The sequence below is a fragment of the Urtica dioica genome, chromosome 7, assembly GCF_054948205.1.
Source record: "Urtica dioica subsp. dioica isolate 48M chromosome 7, U.dioica_male_clone48M_v1_H2, whole genome shotgun sequence".
NCBI lineage: Eukaryota > Viridiplantae > Streptophyta > Magnoliopsida > Rosales > Urticaceae > Urtica > Urtica dioica.
The window spans coordinates 25421994-25430805 of record NC_142762.1 but is presented as its reverse complement, the minus strand read 5'-3'; the positions used below and the strand labels follow the sequence as shown (position 1 = coordinate 25430805).

Below are 8812 nucleotides of genomic sequence, written 5' to 3'. Positions count from 1 at the left end.
TGTTTCCTCTTTTGACTCTACTTGGGCGCCCATCTTGATTCCTCTTAGAGGAAATTTGTTTCCTCTTTTTCTTTTGGCAAGTATCTAAATACATTAATGCACAAAATAATCTCTCTTTCACACTAAGGGCTGCACGAAATTTGGTCTCCCGTTCACTTGGGTTGGACGGCCAAAAGCCTTCTAAAAAGGCTTTCTAGGTTTTTCTTTAATTGTTCATGACAACATAAGAAAAGCCCATTAAGAATTTTCAAGTAAAATTCTATGAAATGAAATTAATTCACAAGGCCCAATAAACATGTTATGGCCGCGTGATATAATATGTCATCATATGACATTGTCAAAAAATTTATCTACATTCATTTCATGCCATGTCCAAAAAGACAAAATTACCCTTTCGACAATTTTCGTTCTCGTTTTGACTTAGCTTCCAGTTTAACTATTCCTATCGATGTGATTCGTGACAGTGACCTCATGGACCCAAATGAACAAAGCTTGAGCTAAACACTTGGACTCAAAAGTTCACAAACCTTTTCTAAGTTTAGCTTAATGCCAACTGACTCCACTAAAGAGTTGACACTGAAAATCTCTCGGTTCAAATGAATTTATTTTCTACTCAAGAATTCGACCTAATTATGATGAGCGGATCCACTGAATATTATCTATGTTTACCCTTCATGAATGTCATCAGCTAGTCGGGATTTACTAAATTACCATTTTACCCTTCTAGCTGTTATTTCCTCAACTCCTTTGTCGCTTGTGAATAAGTTAGAAACAATGTATTGACGAGGAGCTAACAAGTCACATTGTTTCATCCAAAAGAGTCAAGACTCAATTTGGACACTGGCCAGTTCATTTATTCACACTCCAAGGAACAAAGCATGAGGTGACATACATTGCATTTCAGCAATCTTGTACATGAATTCCATATCTATGAGAACTTCACAAAGTTACTCATGACAGACTCACAACTTAGTACTTCACCAATAGGCCTTGTTCGGAATCACATAGTGAGTCCGAACTTTGACTTTCTCAAATGAGAATACTAAGGTGTGAAATGGCATGTCTCATTTCAGGATTAAGGTAAGGATGATGCAATTCATACATAGTGACTTCGAGACACAAGAGGTTAAATGGTTTGTTCTTATATTGTCTCTAGAAGTGCACTGGTCAATTCAGTACCTTCGGAAGATACCTAGAAGAACTATAGAGTCCCAAACTCTCAATGCCTCATAACCAGACATCATAGATTCTTCTAACAATCATATTGAGGTCAATAGTCCTTTGACCCTAAGATTGCGAATATATCGTTTTAAGCAAACTACGAAGAGTTTGTTCATGCAAATCTACATTTGTCTCTTCGTAAGTTGTTAAGTTTGTTTATGGACTAAAAGACTAAGGTTTTATCATAAAGCTTCAAACAAAGAAAGAATGAATGAACGTTTCAACTTTATTATTAATGAATAAGCAATTACAAGCAAGAGTCTTCGTAAGACTATATGACATCAAATGTACATAAATAGACACTACTACTCTTCTTGTGGGCACCATTGACAACAAGGTCATCTTGCCTCCTTTCGAGAGGAACCCCCTTTTTCCACCCGGCTAGCCTTTTAGTGAACTTCGAAATGACGGGGTCCCAAAAAGTTTTGCTTCTCGGATTATTGCCTAAAGGCATACCAAGGTAGGATATCGGCCATGATTCCTTTTGACAAGCGAGAATAGAAGCCAAGCGCGAACAATCGGCCTGGTCACTGTTGATCCCAATAAGGCTGCTTTTATTTTAAGCACGGACTCGTCGCAGAATCTGGAAATGATGTCGATCATGTTCGTCCAATTCTGGTCATCAAACTCCCCGAAGATGAGCGTGTCGTTTGCGAATTGAAGATGGGAGATTGAATGGGCGCCCAAAGAAAGAGCGTGGAAATGTCCTTCCACTACTCCGCGCGTGATGCGTCTTGACAAAGCATCCGCAACCAAGATGAAGAGGAAAGGCGACAAAGGATCGCCTTGTCGAACCCCTCTCGATCCTGAGAAGCGTCTCCGGTCTTTACCATTAACAATTACCGAGAAAAACACCGAGGAAAGGCAGCCTTTGACCCACTTCCTCCATCTACCATCGAAGCCTTTGCGTTCCAAAACGAAGTCCAGAAAGATCCAATCCACCATATCGTACGCTTTTTCAAAATCGATTTTGAGGACCGATCCAACTTTCTTGGTCCTACTTGTCTCCACGGCCAATTCGTTGGCTATAAGTATGAGATCCGTAATCTGCCGACCTTTGACAAAGGCTCCTTGGAATTCAGAAATGGTTTTTTCAAGAACATTTTTAATCCTCTCTGCCAAGACTTTAGCCAAAATTTTGTATAGGCCTGCCACCAGACTTATTGGCCTAAAGTCCTTTGCTCTGCAAGCGTTTAGCTTTTTTGGGATTAAACATATGAAAGTTTCATTGACGCTTTTTTTTATTACTCCTGTTTCCCAAAATTCATCAAAGAATTGAATGATGTCATGTTTGATCGTCTCCCAAAAATCTTGAAAAAATGCCAAAGAGAAGCCGTCCGGCCCGGGCGACTTGTTCCTTCCGCATGCGAAAACCGCCGCCCGAATTTCATCTTCCGTGAAAGGTAAAGAGAGACTTCCGGCGCTCACCTCGTCTAAGGGATCCCATTCAATGTTGTTCCACTCACAGTTGGTTGTAGGGCCAGCCCGGTAGAGAGTTTCAAAAAAGTGATTTATTTCCTCCACGATTTCAGCCTCGACTATCGTGATGGACCCATCGTTCCTTTCCAATTTCCTCAGTGCGTTTTTAGCTTTCCTAGGGCTTAGTAGATTGTGGAACATACTCGTGTTGCCATCGCCAAATTTGGCCCAACTGATTTTTTATTTGAACCTAGCTGCTCTTTCTTCGTTTGCTAAAATGCCATCTAGTTGACCCTTAAGGAAGGCTCTCTCGTGTCGTAACTCTTCCGTCCAGTCGACACCCCCTTCGGCTCTGTCTAAAAGGGTAATCTCCTTCTCGATTTTGAGTTTTTGGTCGTATCTCCTTTCTCTCTCCCCTACGGACCAAGCCTTTATTTTATTTTTGAGTTTGTGGAATTTTCCCATGATTCTGTGTCCTGACCATGATGCCGACGCCGCTTCTGACCATGTACTTCTAACCAAGTCTTTGAATTCTGGGTGGTCCAACCTGTCATCATCTAGCCTAAAAGGACCCGGACCCCAAGTTGCCCTATCCGTGGTTATGACCAACGGGAAGTGATCTGAAACCCCTCTTAGTTGAACCTCTTGTTGGTAATAGGGAAAAATTCTCCCGAACGGTTATGACCAACAAGTCGGATTCTCCCGGAAATTAGACCAGGTGTACTCGCCGTTTGTAAGGGGAGGATCGAACAAGGAAAACTCTGCGATTATTTCGTTGAAGCATCTCATACTCCATCTTGCCCGAACGGTTTTGTTCTTTTCCGATGCAAATCTAACAACATTGAAATCACCTCCCACACACCAATTCTCACCACAAATTTCCCCGAGGCCAGCCAACTCATCCCAAAACACATTCATTTCTCTCGACCGGCATGCCCCGTATACCCCTGAAAACCACCACGGGGAATCACCATGCACAATCTTTATCGACACCGAAAAATCTCCCAATAACGATTCCTCCACCAAAACCCTCCTAGAGTCCCATACAATCACTATGCCCCCCGAAGCAACAATGGCCGGGAGGGAAACCCATTCCTTAAACCTTGACCTCCAAATGCTACCTATGAACTTTCTGTCTATGTATATTCTCTTTGATTCTTGCAAAACCAAAATATCCGGGTTAACTTTGCACACTAGGGACTTAATTCCCTTGCGTTTGTCGGGGTGACCTGTACCCCTGACGTTCCAAGATAATATCTTCATAAAGACGGTACTTCCCTCCTTTTGAGCTTTGAATTCTCGTAGCTCATATTAAAATCTAGGTTTTTTAATTCTCTTCTGGCCCCCTTGGAGCGTTTTTGGATTTCCATTTCGTTTACCCGAGACTCTGGTTGCCTTCTCTACGCTTTTCCTAGAGCAAGCTTTCCCTGAATTTAGAGGAGCGAACAACGGGGAAGAGATAGGATCCTTAGGATTTATCCTACCTTCCGGAGTAAAAGAGCCACCCTCTGATCTATTCTCCTCCTCGGATCCAAACAGAGCAACCACTTCTTCCAAACCATCAGCCGAATCTAATCCGTGGTCGTCTTCAGAGGAGCGAAAGATTTCTTCTATAGAACCCTCTTCCGGGGAAGATTCCCCGAGCATGTTTACCATTGCCCCGTCTTGATCGGGCCCAACTTTGTCATCCTCGTCCATACCTTCGGGGGGGTTTGAAGGCCGACTCTTCCTCTTGGTCGCCTAGCCACCACCTTCGAGAATAGCTTTTACCGAAGACTCCTTTCTTTTGTTCACCCACTTCAGAATCACTCGCGTAGTTCGACTTGTTTACGTCCTTGTAGACGAAATCATTCCATCTTTCAGTAATACCCACTCGGAAGTTTTTGCGCGATTTTGGGCGACGAGAAAGGGAGAAGCGATCGCAGCTCTTGGTCGTTTTTTGTGATACTATGTTCACCGATTTTTCCAAAGTGACCTCGAGGTCCGATTGAGCATTAGTGATAACAGCCTTTTTAGCGGTCGGGGGCACTTTTCGAGGCCCGACCCTAGAAACGCAATCGTTGCGGTGAATTCCAGCGATTTTGGTTTACTGACCAGCGACCTAAAACCATGTCCACCATCCTCAGGAACCTTTTCAAACCTTGTTTTCTTATTCCTTCTGGTATAAGAATCATTTTTCCTTCCCCTTGTGCCACTTTCAGAATCCTCAGACAAGATCCTCTTTTGTTTGTCATGATGTCAACTAAGATCGAGAAACCACTCCGAACAAATCTTCTCTAGAATCTTGAAGCAGAAACGTGATCCACGCTTTCTTTGGCCGTTTTAACCAGCCAAACCGCCGCCTCCCTGCTCAAAAAGATGCTGAAGGAAGAGTTTCTACTAACCTCCACCAGCCGAATGATTCCTCCATCTCGTCCGAGAGAAGCCGTGAAACGTTTATCCTCTATTGAACAGCTTTCCACGAAAACGTTATCCCTCAGCATCACCATGATCAGAGACCACAGGGAGACGCAGAATACATTCTGTTTTTATGTACCTTGGACCGAAATGAGCCAAAAACAGCCACTTTCCTGCAAAAGACTCCGGACGAGGCTGGGCGAGACCCTGGAAATCAGCAAAATCGAAAAAAGAGCGGAGAGGGTAGGCACGTGTCTCGATGTGGCGGCGCGTGGATCATCCAAGTCTTAAAGCACACATTTGTAGAGAGACGTAACACCATAGATCTTCAACACTTTAGTCCACGGTAAGATGTGGCGGCGCGTGGGCGAGAATCCGGGGCAGTATCCACGTGCGAGGGAAAGGCCGAGAAAAAGAAGAAGAAGCAGTGGGCGTCGGAAGAATCGAAAAAAAACCGTCCGGAGAGTGGCGCGTGGCCCTCACGCGCGGCGGAGGAAGGCGTGCATGGGCCGCGTGAGCCGCGCGTGGGGCGGCGCGTGCGATGTCGTCTGGGTCTGAAACCGCCACAGACCTGGTCGCAGTAGTAAGCCCGGTAACTCTAAGGGGGATGTGAGATTTGAAATCCGGTTTCTCCAACCATTTTCGCTGTTAGAAGGTGAGAACTGGGTTTAGGGTTTAGGTCCAGGAGAGAGAAAAAGAGAGAAAAAAAGAGAGCCGTTGTAAAAAATCAACAACGAAAAAATGAATTCCGAAATAATACACTGGAACTAAATTTTCGAACGTCTTTAAATAATTAATCCGCAATTATTTAAAATAAATCCAAAATCATTAAATTATAACTCAAATTCTAACGCTACAAAGCGATATACGACTCACGAGTGAGATCGAGGTTCACTCTTTTTCTGAATTCTCTAATTCCCGACTTTGATGCATTCGACTTCGCCGATTTTCGCTCATCCCGACTCCATCTGTAAATATGCTACGAAATTCAGAAAACGAGCATCGAGCCAAAACATAATACCAAACTCGAACTCGACCATAAAATTCAAATTCTCGGTCTCTCATTGAGACCGAATAGATTCCCGAGACTCCGACAACCCGAACTTATTCTCAAACACTCTAATAATCTCAAATCCGAAACCGAATTGAACAAGCAACGTTACACAAACCAAACAATTTCCAACTGAACTCGGAAGCGAAGTATCAAATCCCAAATCACATTAACCATATCACAACCCGATTCTCAAATTCAAACCACAATATGGCTACAACCTTATGGACACAATTCAGATTCAAATTCCATGTCAATAATAATCTCACCTTTTCACATAACAACATCAATTGTGTATTCTCAGATTCTCAATCCTAAATCCACATTCACACCAATCAAATGGAGAAATCAACCACACATTTAATCATTCCACTCTCAGATTCATAACCATCAAAGTCACAATTAACAATGAACAATTCAAGAATTCCATCATCAAGGCACACGGCCAAAACTCACGCGGCCAAATGCAATTCCTAACCCAAAATCCTCAAATTTCGAAAATCAATTCAATCAGCCATATCTCAAACTCAACAACTCTGACTTCATAATCAACAACAACACTCTTTCAGACCACAGTTAACACGAGATTAACAGAATAACAATTTCACAAACCCAAGCTCGAAAACACACGGTCAACAGAGTTTCAAGACAAAATTCATCCAAAAACCCAAAATTCATCAATCTCAGCGTGAACCAAGCACAAACCATTGCGAAAATGTTTCAATCTCATCAATACACGCTCAGAATGAAAAAGCCCCATAACAAAAATCCAAAACCCTAATTTTCGGAATTTTTTAGCTGAGAATGAAATCTCCTTACCTCACTTGAGGAATTAAACCACTCGGACCAAATCTTATCTCTTATCACCGTCCGAAACACTCGCCGGAGCTCCTAAGACACGCGGCCGAGCAGAAAACAAACAAAGGGGTTTCAAACCCTAGAAAGAATTTGAAGAAATTCGGAGAGAATTTAAAGGAATTAAGCTTATTTCTCACCTCCAAAAGCTTCACGGAGTCCACACACTCTTTTCCAGTGATTTACCTCGGTCCGGCGTCCTCGTCTAGCTCGCGGCGATTTTCTTCTTCTCAGACGGAGCCCGCGGTGGTGGAGCTTGGTCTCGGTTGGTGGCGCGCGAAGAAAAGAAGAAGATACGCGAAGAGGAAGAAGAAGGAATGAGAAGAAATTGAAGAAAGTGAGGAGGAGAGATAGAGAGAGAGAAAAAAAAAATTTATTTATATGACTAAGTTTTCCGAAATTAATCATTAAATCCTTTTGTTCTCTCACAACCTCAAACTGACCCCACTTTCCAAATTTCTTTTAAATGGGTCCTGAATATTGTTACAATTATTTCCTTCATCACATAATTATTTAATTAAATCCGAAACCAATCGGATTTTTAATTATATGATTAAACGAGAATTTTCTCGTTCGTTCTCGATTAATTTAAATATATTTAAGGTTTCTCGCAAATAATTTTCATTCTTGAGAATTTATTTATTAAATTAAATTTCGAAATATTTTTTCATAAAATAATTTATTCGAGACGAACTCGATAAATCCTTTATTTATTTCGAGATTTTCCATTATCTTAAAATATTTTAAATTAATTCGATAAACTTATATGACCATACTTCACTCAAGAATTTAAATGTAACAAACGGAAGCTCGTTTATTAAACGTGAATTTACAAGTCGAATGATTCAAAAGTTTAACTTTTACATCAACTAATAGGAAAAAGTTTTGTAAGTCTGAGCAAGAACTTCATCGGGAAGTTCATCATCATCATCAGTGGTAATCTGAACATCACCATAATTAAAGAAACTAAAAACAGCAGTGGAGTCATCAGGAACATTATCAATTATAGAGGCAATAAAGGCAACGAAATTGCTTATCAGATTATATTTTACCATCAGACAAGGTAGCAATGTAGCCTATTTTCTGCTTTCTCAAGAAGTTGGGACAATTTTTTTAATATGACCAAACCCTGAATTCCTTTTCATTTGTTGGAATTGAATCATTGACCATCATGTTTAATTCGCTGAGAATTTTCTCTTTTTAGATACTGCTGTTAAGGTTGGTTGTCTCTTATAATAGGTGGGACATTCCTTCCGTGCCTTTGGTCAAGCATCATCATCAACCGTCTAGAGTTCTTGGCAACCATAGCAATATCAGTAACATCATCATCGACTTCAGAATGTACATGCTCCCTCTGATTGATGATATATAGTTTTTGAGAGCGAAACCCTTTTACTAATCTAAGATATGGGAAGCAACAATTCATAAGTCTTGAAAGTCCTAATCATCTCATCAACTTTCATCTGAGAGAGCTCATGCACTTCTTTAATCGCAATAATTTTCATTCCAAATCTTTCAGAGAGTGATCTCAAAATCTTTCGAACAAGCTTCTCATCACTCATGGGAACTCCAAGATAGAAACACTCATTAGTATATCTTGGATGTGCACATTGAAACTCATAAATGGTCTCTTCCTCAAGTATATTCATAGCCTTAAATACGGTAGTGAGGAGCTGGTCTCTTTGACTACGCACTTTGGAAGTCCATTCATGAGCAACTTCAGGGTTCTCCCAGGCCTCGTTGGAACTCTTACATTTGTTTATGAGCCTAAAAATATTCTTGGCAATACTATTGTAAATTGCATTAAGTGCAAGAGAGTTACCGAGGGCAGCTTCATCTTCTGCAGCATCCAAACCTTCTCGAGTTTGG

The 8812-nt window shown here is 41.4% G+C and overlaps 1 long non-coding RNA gene across 1 annotated transcript; it reads right to left on the bottom strand.

Moving 5' to 3' along the window:
• Nucleotides 1-6428: 6428 nt before the first annotated feature.
• LOC149390534 (uncharacterized) lies at nucleotides 6429-7288 on the bottom strand. Its single transcript, XR_016300288.1, has 2 exons — nucleotides 7084-7288; nucleotides 6429-6979 (listed from the first exon to the last, which is right to left on the bottom strand). It is a non-coding gene; the product is annotated as an uncharacterized LOC149390534 (long non-coding RNA).
• Between the last annotated feature and the right edge of the window lie 1524 nt (nucleotides 7289-8812).